General features: G+C 41.3%; 1 long non-coding RNA gene across 1 annotated transcript; it reads left to right on the top strand.

Annotated features, from left to right (window-relative positions):
- The first annotated feature begins 3,706 nt into the window (after positions 1 to 3,706).
- LOC147753408 (uncharacterized) lies at positions 3,707 to 11,851 on the top strand. The gene is made up of 5 exons (XR_015311336.1): positions 3,707 to 4,375; positions 5,417 to 5,639; positions 7,566 to 7,955; positions 8,930 to 8,988; positions 11,173 to 11,851. It is a non-coding gene; the product is annotated as an uncharacterized LOC147753408 (long non-coding RNA).
- The last annotated feature ends 5,809 nt before the right edge of the window (positions 11,852 to 17,660 follow it).

Here is a 17,660-nt window from a genome sequence, read left to right as displayed (position 1 = left end):
CGTTGTCACTAATAACATCACAAAAAAACAATGAACGACTGTTTGTACCAATTGGTAGTCCCTGATACGTACAAATCGCATCCGCATGCTAAATAAATAAGAGACGGGAGATCATGCTGGTCGAATTGTCTATTTTTGTCATGTAACATGAAATATACGATAATGAGCAACGATACGGAACAGTAGCGAAAATTCACACAACGTAACAACGCTGAATAAATCTTATTCCCAGAAGAAAATATTTTTTGGTCCAATCTCTAAGGTCAGTAAATCCAGTATCATAACTGGTGAACATGTGGATGTACATTTTTTACCCTATAAACTGCTGCCATATTAACATAGCGACGATATAAGACGTTATCACAATATGTCTAGCTTGGCATTAAATGTGCATTTATAAAATCAGCAGCCCAACGATCTGGTACCCACTAATGTACGCCTCGCTCTTATTTCCACATTAAGGCGTGCGCATAATGTATTTGTTTCGTAAAAGATTAGCAACTCTCAAATCATTTGGTCTTAATTATCCATGCTTGATCGCTTCTACGAGGCCTAACAAGATTTTATCATTTCATGCTAGTTTGACTCTTTTTGCCATGCAAGATGGTCCTATTTCTGCTGACATCGTTTCTGGTGATGTTTTCATCTGTAGTCGTTGTCAATATCATGAACTTTGCGTACCGCTTTACTCTTTTTCAGGTCACAATCGATGATTCTTACCCAGCAAGATCTAGGCTCAAGGCTCAGATAACATGCTTGTACATGTTCTCCGATTAGCGACTAGCCCAGGGCGGAAGGTAGGTTGTGATTTGGTTTGACTTATATCGGCTTGAGCTCGAGTATACTATGCAGATATCGAGTTTTCTGTAGAAACAACAGGCGGCTAGAGGTAACAATACCATTTATCGTATATGAACTTCCTCGGCCGACATTAAAATACACGCTTACATTCACTGACCCGACATTGCCACACAGCTTATATCCATTCGCTTTATGCTGTCCTGCTTCGCTACCGTTACAGCCATCGTATGTAGTAATAATAGTATCTGACGAAGCATTTGGTATCTACTCGCTATGAAACAAACCAGACCTGGTAATGCTTGCGGCTTTTCGAATTTTCATGGGATAAGGGTAGGAGTTATGAGGCAAGGCACGTTCTGCTAAGTTGTCGGAGATTGAGGCCTCAGGACTTTAAACTTCCAAAGCGGCGTTAACGTCACTTGACAAACAATGGCCTAGCCGACTTTAGGACTCGTCTTTGGCCCGTCGAAGCGTAGACTTGGAAAGCGAAATCAGAACGAAACGTTTGAATACACTCGCACGCTCGGCCGCGCTGATGGCTTAGTTTACTCGGCAGTCTGTCTCAAGGGTTTATCGCACGCCAATGCGTCATTAGCGGACGGCCTGACGATTCTTACCGCTGGACCCATGACCTTCCATTTCCTAATGTATGCAGGTACGGTCCGATCCGCCGTGTTGGACGGCGGGAAAAGTTCGCGTCTTAGCATGATTTTCTCTTGTTGTTTAGGCTTACGTCCGTGGACACTTTTGATCGTCGTTCGACAACTTCACTTGTTTAGTGTTGATGCATTCTGTCGCTATTTCAGTTACAGCCGTACTAGAAAATCAAAATTTATTCAGCCTAGTTTTATGCGACCTTATTAGAACGTCAAAGTTCCTAGTGATCAAATGTACTCCCGTACCTGCAACATATACATATATATAACCATATACCTATATATATATGTATATGGTTCAACTTTTTCAGAATTTCTACTTACAGCTTCCACCAGTATAGTAGGCAAACACCTGGTTCACCTGAATCCAATCAAGTTCCTGTTAAATGTGTTTCCCAAACATACAGACATAAATGAACTTCCGTAACTTTGTAAAGGCACATATAAACAAGGGGGTGTGCACTTGCCTTTCCGGACACGTGAAACCCATCAACGTCGCTTGATAGTCGTTTAGTATCGTGGAGTAGTGCACCCATCTCGCTGCACCTTCGACGTACTATCAACGGCTGTTGTCGGAATTAACGCCGATTGACATAACAAATTTGTGTTAAAATGATTCCGGGCCTTTCTAACATTCGTTTAGACTTTAATAGAGATAAAGAAAGGAAACGAAAGAGACACACACATGTCCATTATAAAAAATGTATGTTTTAACGATGTATACTAGTATTACATATATAATTATTATGTAAGCACTAAGAATAATGGTTTTGTAATGATTAATAGATATTAGCAACGAGTATTTATGAGATCATAAGAAAAATAAGCGTTTGACAAAAGTGTAAACATTTTTGTTAGAATAGTTGTCTGCTGATACGGAGAGTGTCCATCGGATGTACAACGTATACCAGTGCAGATGCCTACCGATACGATCATTATAAGCTAGCAATAGAAACTATTAATGGCCTTTCGAGTAGTGGAAATTCGATCGTTGTCAACAACATGCACATATAGTATAACGTCGATTTCTATTGTCACACGTAATATAGAGTATTCCGTATCAATTAGAACAAAATTAATGTTGCTTGTACGTTTCAACCAACTGGAAATGGGCGACGTTTTGCATTCGCCGACAGGGACATATGTCCCACATGTATCATTGTTCAATAGATGGGCTTCAATCACTTCGACAACTTCAAATTGTAGTTTAGACCACTTACAAATGATTTGCAAAAATTAAACCTCGCCTCTATAACCCACTCTATAGATATTCCGTCCTCTAAGGCAAGCGGTAATTTCTGCATGAAAATTCTAAGATCATCAAAATTGGCTTCTCGCGCTTATTTAATTAATTTCTTCGCTTGTAGCCCCCCCCAATACAAACCTCAAAAACCCTGAGCCCAGCAAAAACCTTGAGGTTTGACAATCTTACCAGTGAATAAACATGTTTATTTTCAACTTGCTCATGCCATAGATTAATTTGGCAACCCTGTTACCGTACGGCGTCTTTTTTGCCTAACTGTAAAGCAACTAGGTGTTGGCTAATAAAAGTATTAGGCAGCCCTATCATTGCCTCTACAACTTTGCCCATAACTAGTTTCAGAGTTTCGTATACTGACATGCTTAAACGATAAACAAGAGTTCCCACGAAGGTTCACACTGGTTCCGGTGTGTAGCTGTTACGAGAAGCGGCCGGTCATTGTGCCTTCGTCTCGAATTGACTAAGCCTGGCTTGTTGTTTATGAGTGGGCCGCCAAACGTCGGCCCCTATTCGTCGGCCTACCGATGGTAGTTCAGTGTTCCCAGGCTCCGCATGTCGCTTTTAGTAGGCAGGGGCGACGTAGTCTATGAGATGCGCTCACTTAATGGAGAAGCATAGGGGGTATGGGAGTACCTTGAATATGAATAACGCTCACTCACCACCTGAGTTTTCCTAACGTAAGGTGTACGAGCAGGCGAGGGGTAATGCTCGTTTTTAGCAGATCTTAGCATAGAGCTGTCGTCGCCGTCGTCTCTGCTGCCTAAATCGCTGTTATAGATATAGTCGCAATGGCACCAGTATCTATAGAGAAGCATGTATAGTTGAATGGTCGTGCCAGCGGTAGCGGTACTAGCAGCGATGGCATTATTCTATGAGGAAATCTGTGAACCTCTCTAGTGAATCCGAATAGGCGAGAAGGTCCGTACCAGATAGTAATAGCCTTGTCTTTCGTCTTTCTTTATAGCGAAGAGGAGTTGCGGTGACACGAAACCAAAGTAAGCCAAATCGAATCAACGTATTCGACGTAGTTCCGAATCCGCGGACCGTTTGGAGGTGAGAGGCAACCGACGTGCGGTGATTCACAGGGCATTGAAACACACAGGTTCCCATACAGCAGCAGTGTGCGGGAAGAGAGAGCAGTTGCAGTGGTAACGGCGCTGCTAGTGCCACCACTTAATGGCCGTACTGACCTAACAAAAGCTTCCCTTTCACCCATCGTTTCTAGCCTTCACCGAAAAGCAGCGAGCGCCAAAGTGAAAGCAAGCGCAACGGAACCCCTGGCCCCCGCTCGCGGTTATGCCGAGAAAGAAACATTTAGCGTTTTCGTGATAAACACCCTGCCACTCTTCGCGGCTTAACAATAGCTAGCCATCATCATCTAAAAAGATTGGCAAAGCAAAGGCATGAGACCGCGTGAGATCGACAAATCTCACTAACCTACTAGTTAGCGTCCGTAGGCAATTTGAGCTGCCACGGTGGCCCGAGGCCTCCAAGTGACGCGTTTGCGAACCCTTCAGTGGACGGTCGATCGAAGAGTTTTAGGGCGATGATCTGTGACCTGCTATAAAAGGTGGCATCGTACAGTATTGAGCTCGGCATAGATGGCGTCTATTTGATTTCCGGTTCTGAATCATATCTCCATGAGCTGAAGAGCTGAGTGAGTTCAATTTGCAACGTAACATAAGAATAAATTAGAAAAAACAGCCACGTCATTTTGCGATAAACTTTTCCAAATATCAAACCTAGCTACTCAGGCTTGCTCGTCCATAAGCCTTCTATTTAACAGACTCATGGGAGATATTAACAAATTCGTGATAGGAAATACAATGATACAATATTGGGCCTCTTTTAGCCGGGAGTTTATGAAATGGTTACAAAATAATGGCACAAAATGGACTTTCCATATACTAATCTTACCATCCGCCATGAAAGTAAATTGTTCTCCTTCTAGAACACTGATAGACATACCATTATTTTTCTTCATTTAAAATGAATTCCTATCAGATTTCATGTAACTGGTATTAGAAGGTAATCCTCAACTTCTTTTAAGATATTTATGTTTTTATAATAAGAACCTATTTGAGGGCAATACAGCCGTTTAAGAACAGTCAAGGCATTACAAAAATTCTAGTAAACCCTAGGGTTTTGCAAGATGAATGTTCACAAGATAAGATTACATAGTCATAAGGCTGCTTTCGAACATCCAGCAACGTAGGCTCCGAACTCGAGATCAATGTTCAAAGTGTTTTTATATGCAGATTCACATGGCTATCCAAAGGATAAACAGAACGTATTTTATTGTAGATAATATCATTTTGCTGCTTCTCGCCTACAATGTATCTACGACGATTGCCTTCTGTATTATCTGAGTCCCATCAGGGAAAATGGACTAGCCTAAAAGTATCGCATATCTTGTCATATTGCCTTCTATCAGTGAATCGTTCGTCACCAGTCATTTGTGCATCAAAAAAGCCTTACAACCTGCGATGTAATATGAAGAATTCTGCAAAAAATAAATAAATAAATTGGTATCGAAACCTATTCGCGAAGGCTGCGTCATTTTGAACGTAACTATGTTTCGACGCTGACCTTATTTCGCAGTGTCCGCAATAACCGTTACATAGGGAAAATGCATGCCTAGGCATATTGCATCGTGCTTGAGAATTTCATTACTGTGGTATATCCGACCTTTCTGTAGGCGATATCTTCCACTGGCCGTATACGCAAGAGTCTGCTTCAGTCGGGGTGACCAGACCGGTTCTTCAACGGCATACCGACCGAATGGATTTACCAGGATAAGGCTATAACTCCAGCTTCCTAAGCGACGTAAAGAAGCACAACGGCTATGAAATAGAGAAGCACAGTGATTCCTTTGCATTGAGAAAATACCCACTGGTTTATTTGCGGACCTTTTCGATCTGGTAAGTAAATGTTGCTGTACAATCGCCAAAGGACACGTATTTACCGATTCGCAATAATAAAGTAAGATGAGAAATAAGATGTAAGTTGGACACATAAATTTTACATATATGTAGAACATAAGTTAGAAGAAATGCGGTCTATTCAAAAACTAGGGAACCTAGTACATGTTGTTGTTATTATTATTAGAAAACGCGTAAGTGCCAGCCAACCGTACACAAAGTGCGAAAGTTAAAATGGTTTCGTTCTACACGCACTGAAGAGATTTCATTGACCGAAATTACCAAAATAAAAACCCGTTAGATAATACTGCTTTTCAAAGTTCAACACAACTTAATGCCCCTCTATAATACACACTATTGTTGAGGATTTCATGTTTCTTCCAATTGATAAAGCGCTATTTTAGATAGTTTCGCTGCCCTCTTGGGTCTAATTTTCTAATTTTTCTTGGGTCTAAACGCTAATTTTTCCTCGTTCTCACTGTAAGTGACCTAACCATAGCGCCGGATCGCGTTCAGGTGAGCGTTATAAAAAAAGGCGAGGCCCTTAGATACTGTCTGTGGGTAGCACTGCTGGCTAAAAGGTTCAGCTGAGAAGTTTAACACGTATGTATAAGCCTTACGATAACTGGTGCCAATCAAACCAGATTACAGTTACACGGTACATATAATACCTAGCACTAAGCGCCGGTCACCTTATATATTGCAGCGTTTTTCCTACCCAGTCATTTCTCATTTTCCGCAAGGGTGAGTATTCTATACCACAATTTAGGCTGAAAGGAAACTTGCAGAAGAGAATGTTTTCATGACCACTATATTCGGTTCCTAACAACTAATGATTTGGATAATTTCGAATAAATATGCTTTAATGATAATCTGTGTGTCCAATAACCCTTATCATGAGAGATTTAGGGCGTTAGAGGCCCCCCCATTGGTGTCATTGAAACTTGTATTTTCTTACAAATGAGCTGTATTTACACGTATAGTTTTTTGAACATGAAACACAACGAAATAATGTATTCCAGTTATAGTCATTTTTTCCAGTCCCATATTTATCCCCTTGAGAGATATTGATATAACGTGTATTCAGTATTGACCAGCGTGTTCCAAAAAATGCGAAGTTCGTTAACCCGATAATCTATATGCAGCAGCCTGCCTTATAACCTGCCTTATCGATTCAATGTTTGTGGGCCGCAAGTAAGCAGGTGCTTAGTTTTTTCATTTGTTTCACAGATAAACGTGCGCGCCACCAATTGGATTGAATAGGTTTCTGGAAGTTTGGGTCACTTTCAGCTTTCAGATTTGTAATACGACAGGCTAATTTCGAGGAGGTGTAAAAAATGCCACTAGATTTATAGCGTCTCAACTGATGGCATTCTTACCTTTATTACGATTTTTATGCGATGCTAGTGAAGTAAACTGGGCCCAGGCTTTTCGTATAGTCATATAATAAAAGTTTGCTAAATATGGTATTATTATATGTAAGCTGCAAGCGCGTTTGTATATAAAGGGATAGTTCACGACCGCTAGCCTCTTTCATGAAGCGTTCTGAAAATTGTTGTGCTAGCCTCGTACGAGCACTTGTAGTCTCAGAACATGAAAAAATATGACTAGCGTTTTCGTGAGCATTTTATTGCTAAATAATGTAGTAGGGGCATTCGAGCCGATTCTGGGACTCCAAACCTGACCACTAAACGTAGCGGATACGTTGCGCTTCTTAAACGGGAAGTCTTTATCTACTAGGCCACTAGTCTAAGGCGAAAGAACTCCGTCTCCTGGAGTATCTTGCTTGCATTCACGTCTAGGTTTACTTCCGTTGTGGAAACGCCCCCTCGGACACGAAGGTCCCTTCAGTAGTTTATCTCAATGGTTGCAGCGGTACCTGGAAGTCATGTGCATCTAACAAACGCTGTCTCTTTTGTATTGTAGAGGCGATACGGTCCAAGCAGAGGGAGAAAGAAGAAAAGGACATTTTCCGGAGATGCCCGCCTGCTGAGCCACTTAGCTTTGAGACCGAAAGAACCTCGCCAGTTAGTCTAACGAAAGACGATGGTCAGCCCCTACCTCAGAGGAGCAGATCAACTGCACGTAGTGCTAAAGCCCCACAGATGGTGGCAGTCATCACCTAACCCTTTATGCAGTCAGACTGAAGCTGAGTGGAGGTGGAGATCGTAGTATACTACACGGAACAGAAAGCAGTTAGTACAGCCTCGATAGAAAGCCTTTCTATCCGCCCACTTCCCGCCCACTGGCCAACAAGTTAGTCAACCCAACGAGCCATACACTCGAACGTCGGCCCATCCAGCAGCCCTCTAAATGGTAGATCGGTTTTGCCACTTCCTGCCTGTAGCATCTATTGCTAAACATATGGGGAATAGGCAGTTAAAATACAAACGCAGGCTTCACTAAGTCTCTTGGGCATTTGAAGTTCGGTAAATTTAACCGAAGAGACCTTTCTTGTTATACTAATCTAGTAAATTTTACAAGACCATAACCGCCGGCGAAGGCTGCGTGATATGTTCGACCCTTCGTTTCGGATAAATCTGCCTGTATGACACAAGAGGCAATAAGTCGTCAAAATAAAAGGTATTTTCCTCAAATAACCAATTACCGCCAAGCCGCTAACAACGTTTATTCAAAATAAAACTAAATGAAAAAATAACGCTTTTAAAGCGTTTCGAAAATACTTGTACACGCAAGGTGTAAATTGAAACCTCTAATTATTGCAGTATAACATAGTTCGATTATTATATTTGCTATAATACACAAGTATAGATACATTACAAACATATAAATCAGTCGGTTCTTATACAGTTCGGGAATAAAAACAGGTTTTATGAAAGAGGTCCTGGAAAGCTCTCTTGGGTAGTATCGCGAACCCTTGCAACTTCTTTTCGATAGCCCATGTTTACTTTTAATTTTTACAATTTTTACGCCAGCCGCTCGAAGATGAACAAGGAAAAAAAAAGTAGGACCTTGCATATTCATAAAGTATCATGACTCCGTCTGTCACGCCATCAACCTAATGTATTTTGTATGGCCATCAAGATAGCTAATTAATACTGACTGTCAATAAATTGTTTTCATAAAATGATATCAGTGTAGTACCTCTTGCTCAAGTCACATACTCGACAACATATTTCATACCCAAACCCACATATATTTATACACAAATATGCTTGAAACACTTACTCTGTATCTTGCGCATATATTTAAATAGGGAAAACTTCGCCAGAAAATTTTGCCATTTTGTTAACGGTCTATATACCTAGTTAAGATCTGCTCCTTTGCAGGAAAATAACAACAAGGACCAGACAAGAATCGTTATCACGACGGAATTTCACTGTAGAATGTAAGTAAATATGTTTTTACACTATTTCATGCTTGTTAATGGAAATTTAATTTCCTTCAGTAAACGCGCGCTTTGCTCGCAGCATCCATAGTTAACTGTCTGCAAACGACACAAGTTCGTCGCTATAAACATCAGATAATCCTCGATTGTTTGTACACGTGTTCTAAATTCAAGTAAAAGTGAACATTAACCCAGATCACCTACATGCTTATGTGTGTATCTATCATATGATGATGAATTTCCAAAGCAAAGATGGCGACGTCTCCCTAGCCGAAGTTGAAGAACTGACACTGCTTTCCGGCACTCGATTTCACTTAGAAGTAGCTGAAATATCATTCACTAGATTACCACGAGCGTCTTATAACAGGCTAGAATCGAGATTCTAAAGGTTGGAAGTCCATTCCTATAGAGAATTCGGGTCTCACGACGATGCAAAGGCTCACAGACACGGTACATCCATCAGCTATTAGATGATCGGCTACAAACTGTACTTTGCGTATTGTTATGATCCGCTGCCTCTGAACAAAAAAAAAAAACATATTCCGAGCACCGGAGATGTAATGCCGGTACTATCAGAAGGAGATTTTCAACGAATACGGTCAATACCAAAGATAAGGGTAGCTTGAACGTTTAGTTCGCAGACACAGTACAGTGCAAGCTCTGTTCATCTTGTAACTTTTTTAGATACGAGTTTTCATTGTATATGAGTTTATGTCGAACCGCGATCTTTTTTCCACCGCCCCAAGCACAGCGTGGCGTAGATCAGGAAAGATTAAGTGCTGAGGAATTTATATTCCATTGTGACTACTGACATATGTTCGGAACCGTAACGCCTTCGATGGCCAAAGCGACATGTTTGTCTAAATTAGGGGTGTCATGCAAACGTGAGCCTAAGAGAGTGCTATGCCTAATCTAAGTTCATCTTTCTAGATCATAATAACACCTAACTAATATCATAAATAATTCATAGTCAAATTAATACTAGGTTCTAATTTCGAAATTTTACAGTCAAACTGTGTATCCATATCCATGTTATCCAATAAAACCATGGTAGAATGGTACTAAATATAACCGATTCGCTCTGGCGTTCAACTGTCGACGATCTTATACATCATTCCACTTTGTACAATGACGATAATAGTAACAATGAACACTAACCATGAAGTAAAGTTTCGCATTTTTATTTATTAAATGCTGCCATAATATAAGAACCGCCTGTTTGTCAATAGACCTGGTCCCCTCAATGTATCACACATTAACAGACACGCCCACAGAACGCAGAGTCGAAATACTTACCATGCAGATGTCTATACATCACTAATGTTGGTTTTGGGAGGGTGCATGTAAAATTTGATAGTGAACGACTCCCTCCATTGCTCTCATGCATGCATATATGCATACAAAACACACACAAATATGCATGCTGATGAACGCATCAATTGTTGCAAGGGGGAAAAGACATCGTGTCCTTAGAAAAAGGCAGGTCGTACATGAAGAATAATACTGTATGTTGACAGTGGCGCTGCCGTATCCGTATCTCTTTTATGATTTATTGATGTAATAGGTTAGTGAGCGGAAAGGCAGGACGGATAGGCAAGACGGGCACAATTCCTGAAAAAATGGTGCCCGACGTTAGGAAGGGGACGCGGGAAGGTATTGCGTAGCTAAACACGACATTTCTTCTAGGGCGTCTCCTATCGCGCTTCTTGTCTACCTCTTACCTTGCCGTGCGCTGTAGCTTATTGGACCTGTCGTTGATTGCCGATAAGGGCCTACCTGTAACGTACGGCCGCATGCCAATGAAACAGGCAATATATGTAATGGACTACACGACTGTTGTGTTAATATTGATTTTATTTTTACTGCGACACGCCGTTACGGTTCAACTAGAAAGCAGAAGTAAGAAAAAGGCGGGACGTATCGTTAAAAACGAACAATGGATAATTCATTCTGAATTGACTAGAAACGTTTTATCACGTGCATGCACACGCATGCATGCATGCTATGGCCGCAGAGTAAATGAAAAGAAATGTGTCGTGCTTTTTTCCGACTAATCCTGTTACACGTAGCTGGAATAGAGCAGCTAGAAGAATTTAAGCGTTGATAGTGAGACATCGTTTGTCGTTGACTCCGATAACAATATAAGAGTGCAACTGTTTATCATATCTGCCTGGATGCAAATAGTCGATGCAACGATCGCATATGTACCGTCACGCACTACGGCCAAGATGTTTTTCTCCGTTTTCGTACCGTACTACACGGCCCTACTCCAGCAATATTACAAACAACTGTTGCGCCAGATCTGTCTGCGAATGAGGCGCGGAACGTTGACACAAGTTCCGACTTTGATGTCAGAGACCCACACGTCCAAGGCACCACTGCTGCTAGATTCAAAGAGGTCGGTAAAAATCTGTCTTCATATATTTGGCGCTCTAGTCACACCGACGGCTGAATAGTAAATCGACGAAGTTTATCTAGAGGAGTTAACCAAGGACGGACACTGAAGATTGACCGGCCGAATCCCTTTCACACGAACCAGTACAACTGTACATGCCACTGCTGTCAACATACACGAAAAAAATAGGTAAGCTGATATGAAAGAACTATATTTGCTATTCACGGGCCGATGTATTAGCTACGATTGATGAAGTGAAGGATTAAAGCTAAAAAAAAGCCGCTTTACCACTTGTGCAGGATTTTCATCTGCGACCAACAAATCTATTTCTCTATGCCCCAGCACAGTTTACGATTCTCAGGTACGACGGACTGTGACCAACGACGTAAATGTCGGTTATGGTATCCAATAAAATCTGTCGCTTACTATTTAGAACAAACACGCTTTCTTGGACGTTTGCTTAATCAATAACCACATTTAGATGTAATTAGGCATTTAATATACCTAAATAGCAAATAAAACGAATAAATATACATAAACAATTTGAGTTATTAAGTTAGTATCAGCTTTTCTGTTCACTTAAACACCACACACATTTTCATCCGATTCTAAGTTTTATGCATTTCTTGTTTACATAAAACGTACGCGTTCAAGTTAAACAGCGATCGAGGTGCTGGAAATATCGTCAAGTTTAGATGTTGCAAAGCAGAAGAGGGCGACGATTGTCAACACCTAGCTCTGTCAACTCCTCGTACGGAGATTTACTTGACGAAATGGTTATTTCCTAACTGTCTATTATTAATATTATGACTTCTAGAGTGAACGAGACTCTGTTGCGAGAAAACTTTTTTCTTATCGAAAAGTAGGTGCGAAGATTACAATCTTTCTGGAGGGGTCAATTGGCACACACTACTCTAAGGATAAGTTCCGGCCATAACCCGTGAAAATGCTCTCTTGTGAGAGGAGTTGGCCAGTCGCCTTTGACGACGTTCTATTTAAGCACATGTCTGACAGAAGGTTTTTTCTATTTGAATCATTCGGTTTATACGTACTAACAGACACGATTGAGCCCATCTAATTCGTAACTTTGATGGAACTGGTTGTTATTAGCCCTTTCTATGATCATTACTATTATTAAAAAATGTAATATTCTAAGATGAATATAGAAAAAAAAAAAGTGCTTCAACAGACGCGGCTCCACCACAGAAATGTTTCAGGCCCAGATCTTTAGGACGAATATTGAGCAACGTAACAACACACGATGCATGAAAACTGTTATACCGTTTTTTTTTAATCTAATTACACTTGTCATATCGTGTATGTTAACTGAAAGGTTGTACGTAGTAACCGTTCGAATAGGACCATGGATAATTTTTAAAAATCTATTATAAGAAATTGAAGGATCGTTATGGTCATTTATTCGTGTCGCCATCACTTACTGAGACGACCTTTAAATCCCCAAACGTGCTTTTTGAAATCCCAAGAACTGCTAATCTTAACTAGTTAAAAACTGCAAAAATTCTAACCGCTGGGCAACTTATTCACAGCTGCTGCTGCCCAACGTTGCGTAAGTACTGGGACGACGTGAACGTACGCGCGTACCATATTTGCCTTTACGACGTATATGCTGCTCAATAAAACAACTAGCTATTATTCCGCTTTCGGAAAGAGATAAACTATTATCCGCTTAGTAAATGCCCTATTATGCATATGATGCGCTACATGTTCTGGTTAAACCCATGCTTACCTTCGTCTCGCATGGAACGCCACGTGCTAATCTCATTTAGTCTTTATGCTCCTTGTTTTGATAGTCTCCATTCGTGTGATCAGACAAGGAGGAAGGAGAACGGACCTAATTCCGTGCTTATTCCAACAAGGCCAGAAGCACTGCGAACGGTGCCTCTTATTTGGCGGTCCCCGTCTGGACCTTAAACCCAAGTATGCCCCAAACTAGAATATGATGTGCGTTAGCTCGTATTGTATATACATACAAGAAGCTGCGTTCGTTATTCGATCTCGTACGTTGAACAGTGAGCAAATGCAGACAAGAGGAATGAGATTTGGGATAACGAGCGCGCCAGAGCTAGCGGAAGGCTATAGGATGCAACGAACACCAGGCAGAGGTCTCTACTGGACTGGCTGTCATTCCTAATTGTCCATACAAAACAGCTATAATGACAAGACGATAAGTATAATGTTATAGCATACGCCATGGCAGCGAAACTTGCTGGCGCTGTACCACCATGTTGTTGCTGCTGCAACTGCCAAGCGTTCATTAAACAGGAGCTAACAACAAAGGAGGTATACGTAGAAGGTTGCGTGCCACGCTGAGCGTATGGAGTTTAGGCACAAAGCAAGTTAAGCTGATATAAGCAGTACGTTTCTTAATGTCATGCAACGCCCAGGAGCGACCATCAGTATTCAGCAGTAACCTGGTTATACGCTCGTTCGTGACTGGAATTGTGCTATTGCGGTTCGTAAGTTATGCTCATTGTCAAGACAGGTATCCCAAACGGGCGGGCAGGCAGGTGTTTCATAAAGGAAGTGTCATCGCCGTCTACCTATTGGCCGACACAAAGGGGAGGCTACGACTTTTCCTGACTTAGCATACATCAGGAGATTAGTATTTGTATCACAATATCAGCTGCACCAGTAGCGGAAATGTTCGCCGCATGAGCTACATTATTGTCATGCAGCTTCTGTGTGTACCGTTATTTTTCTGTAGCCAGTCTATCCGCTCTGTATACGAGAATAAACGAATACGGCAAAAGGAGAGGGTGCCCTACGGCCACTACTCACCCTATAGCTAGTGACCTAGCGATGATCATGGTAATAATAAGAGCAGCAGCAGCAAATAGAATTAAAAACACTCTATGGCACTAAGGCAAGATGGTTTAAACACCAAAACAGGCAGTAACCACTCTGTACATGCTCACAGTCTCACACACGATCACTGTCAGTGTGCAATGACAAAGTACAAGTATGACCGAACTGGCCTGAATATTGTTGAGGCAGTTTAGTAAGTCCTAGTACGTGTTGTGTCCAGCTTACCAAAATAGTATGCATTAGCTCGGCTACATAAACCGCATAAGACGCAAGTGGACTTATGAGCCAGTTGCCGGAACAGAAGTAGACACCGAGGAAGTTTCCCTCGATTTATCTCAGTTAGCTGGCTGGTCGACTCCATCACTCACCCAGAGCCTCGGCCGCAAAGAAGGAGCCACCGTCGCCGGCCCCTTCAGGCCGCTGCCGCGCTTACTATTACTACCACTAGCACCGCCGCTGCAAGGCGTGTTTGAAGCCTTGAGGAACGTCATCAAACTAGCTAGCCAGATAGGTAGGTAGGTAGGTAGGTAGGTAGGAAATCAAGAAAATCGTCTCATATATCAGTCAGGACTCAGGTTTAGGACAGTAGGGTAGTCTTGGACTTGTCCGAGCCCGACTCACAATATAACAACTGTACAGTACGAATAGGCTAGACTATACGTTTATTCGACCGTAGTAATAACAGAAGCGTGATAGATCCGAAATGAACTTCCGGAGTGTGGCAAGGCGAACAGTTTTATCCGATAAAATTTGCCCACTGCAGGGTAAGGTTTTTGTGACTATCAAATATATATTTTGAATCGTTAGCTAATTTCAGCTCGTTTTAAGGGTAGCAGCCACTGCATATAGGACATATGCATATTTCGAAAATAAGTTATGGGGAAAAAATCTACTTTTTTCCTATATTGACAGGTAAGCCGTTAACTCTACAAGCTAATAAGCTTTATATAACACAATAGTTACTTGTACGGTCGTACCTATCTAGGATACGTGGTGGATACCAAGCCTGTTTGTAGGGTACGGCGCGTAAAAAGCACTGAATTGTTATTATCGAAGCGCATAATCTATACAGCAGTCGTGCAGAGCTACAGTATTTGTTTATCACCGAATTTATTCTAAACGCTGCGACCTAAGTAACTCTAGGTAGTTTTTAGATGCAAATCATTAGCTGGAAGAGTAAATTAATTCTCTTTCTTCAGCCGTTCTATGTAAACAAAAGCTCACAGGGGGACGGCTATGAACGGTCGTTTATTCATCTTTATCTGTTTCAATTACTATGTAGATTTAGACACACCGGTTTGGTTTGGTACCTCTTTGGTACGTACTTCTTAGCGGATAACCGATTGGTAAGATAACCGATCTTAATCTAAAGATTGAATTCGAAGTAAATTACAAATTGAAATGTGTTTATCTTAAAATATATATGTGTATATCAACTTTGCAATTACAGCCTTTTCACAGCCTCGGTGCAAATACCTAAATTAACCCATTTTGTATATATATATATATATATATATAGAAAAAAGAAAACTATATATATATGTATATATACTTTCAAAAAGTATATATATGCAATTTCACAAGAAAAATTTTTTTTAAGAGTACATTATATCTAAATAGTATATTATTGTTATGGTAATTAAAAGGTTTGAAGACATATGGTAATTTTCATATTGTGATCTTTATGACTTGTGTAAAGATATAGATAGCCGAATTGTCATTTGAATCGATTAAATTTTATAGCTAAGTGTACCCTAATTTATTAGTACCGCCGCTTTATTACGGGGATTTTTTTGTGAAACAGGGTGGAGCTGCGAACTAACAGACTAGCCATATTTTCAATGAGCAGCGTAGCTAACCTGATTCGAATGCTCGTTTTCTGCCTATTTTTACGGCCTCTATGTTCGTAACCGCAGGAGCATATGGAGAGGGATGGACTACACATTGTGAACGTGCCTTCTACCTTACTAAAGCAATTGAGCTATCAATGCTGTCTTAATGTAAATCGTAAGTTGGTTCGTAATAAGCGTGCGTATAGATCAACGTAAAGTAAACGGCGTTGTTTGGGTTCCTGACCAGGCAGATAGGAGCTTTTTTCTCTCCGTCATATTCGTTATGTTAGGATGGCCTTAAACGCAAATAAGTGAATGACCACCGCGGCCGTCTGACTTCCTGCACTTGTTTATTCGTTGCTATGCGGTTGTAAACCAAACGGTTTACTTAGCTGCCTGGGGCTGAATCGGGCAAAAAAGATCCAATTTTATTTTGCTTAGTCGCCTCGAGCCAGACTTGAAGTCCTTTGACTCGATTTAGTGTAGAGGGTACGTAGAATGTTTCAGGGAGGAATTCACACAGGAGAACGGACAAGATCTAGAAGAAAACATTGCGCAGAGGATGACGTGAAAGGCCCAACCGAGCAGATGTAGTAGACCATATACCGTCAACATATATGTTGGTATATAGAAGGAGCTGAAAACGAATATCCTTACTTGACAGCAGTGTATCCTAGAGGATCGGAGAGTTGTGGGCTAAATGGATCTGAAAAAGACGTTGAAGCAATGAATTCGTTTAGAAGAACAGAAGCGGAGCTATTATTACATCGTCAGAGCGGAAATTCATCATTGTCCATCAAGCATCGTCGACACGTAAACCACTCTCGTCTTACAAATTCGCACGCACTTCGCCGGACGACAGGCAAATGAACGAGCTTCTGCGACCCCACCGGCAAGAAGTTTCCTTCTTTCAGGTCCAGATGATGGCTACAGGAACGGGAAAAAACGGAATCTTGAATATCATCGGAAACCTTTGGTAGGGACCAAGCACGAATGGAAAGGCCTCTGTGCGAGTAAGAAAAAAAGAAATAGAGACAAAAAAGTATGGACGTAATGAGAGAGTTTTAGGTTTTCTACCGCAGTCATTTCCACCCCTCTCAAACTTTCCTTTATTGCTAGCTCGAGGGAAAAACAGACGAAGAATGACAGAACAAAAGGCTGCCTTGTTGCCTGCTTTAATGAAACTAAGTGTGGGGGCAAGGGGTAGCCGTCTTGATAAGACCGCGGCAAGGCGAAGGTAACGCATCGGCGACGACGGTAGCAAAACTGGAACAAAGGAAATAAGCCTTACTTCTGAAACGTGAAAGCGCCTTAAACCAACGTCACTTTGTTAAAATTTCCGCACGGCGGCGTTACCGTTCCTTCTCCTTTTCTCTCTGTGTTCTCAATAAGTTTGCACAGATCGTCTATGACGGTCACTTGAGCAGATAGCGAGGGGGGTTCGAGTCAAGACATAAAATGAGGAAAACGTCTATGAGAACTACATAAAATGGAATCGCCGTCAGGCAAAGACAAGTGACATTGAAAAAGCGAGCAAAGTAAAGTTGAGATAAAGTTGCTGAAACTGTCAACACGCGAAGCATATTTACCTAAAACCGGGCCGCCCACACTTGTATTTA

This window comes from Varroa jacobsoni, unplaced genomic scaffold (genome assembly GCF_002532875.2).
Source record: "Varroa jacobsoni isolate VJ856 unplaced genomic scaffold, vjacob_1.0 scaffold_516, whole genome shotgun sequence".
Taxonomy (NCBI): domain Eukaryota; kingdom Metazoa; phylum Arthropoda; class Arachnida; order Mesostigmata; family Varroidae; genus Varroa; species Varroa jacobsoni.
Note: the sequence above shows the minus strand (reverse complement) of the source record. Positions and strands in the feature narration are given on the sequence as shown.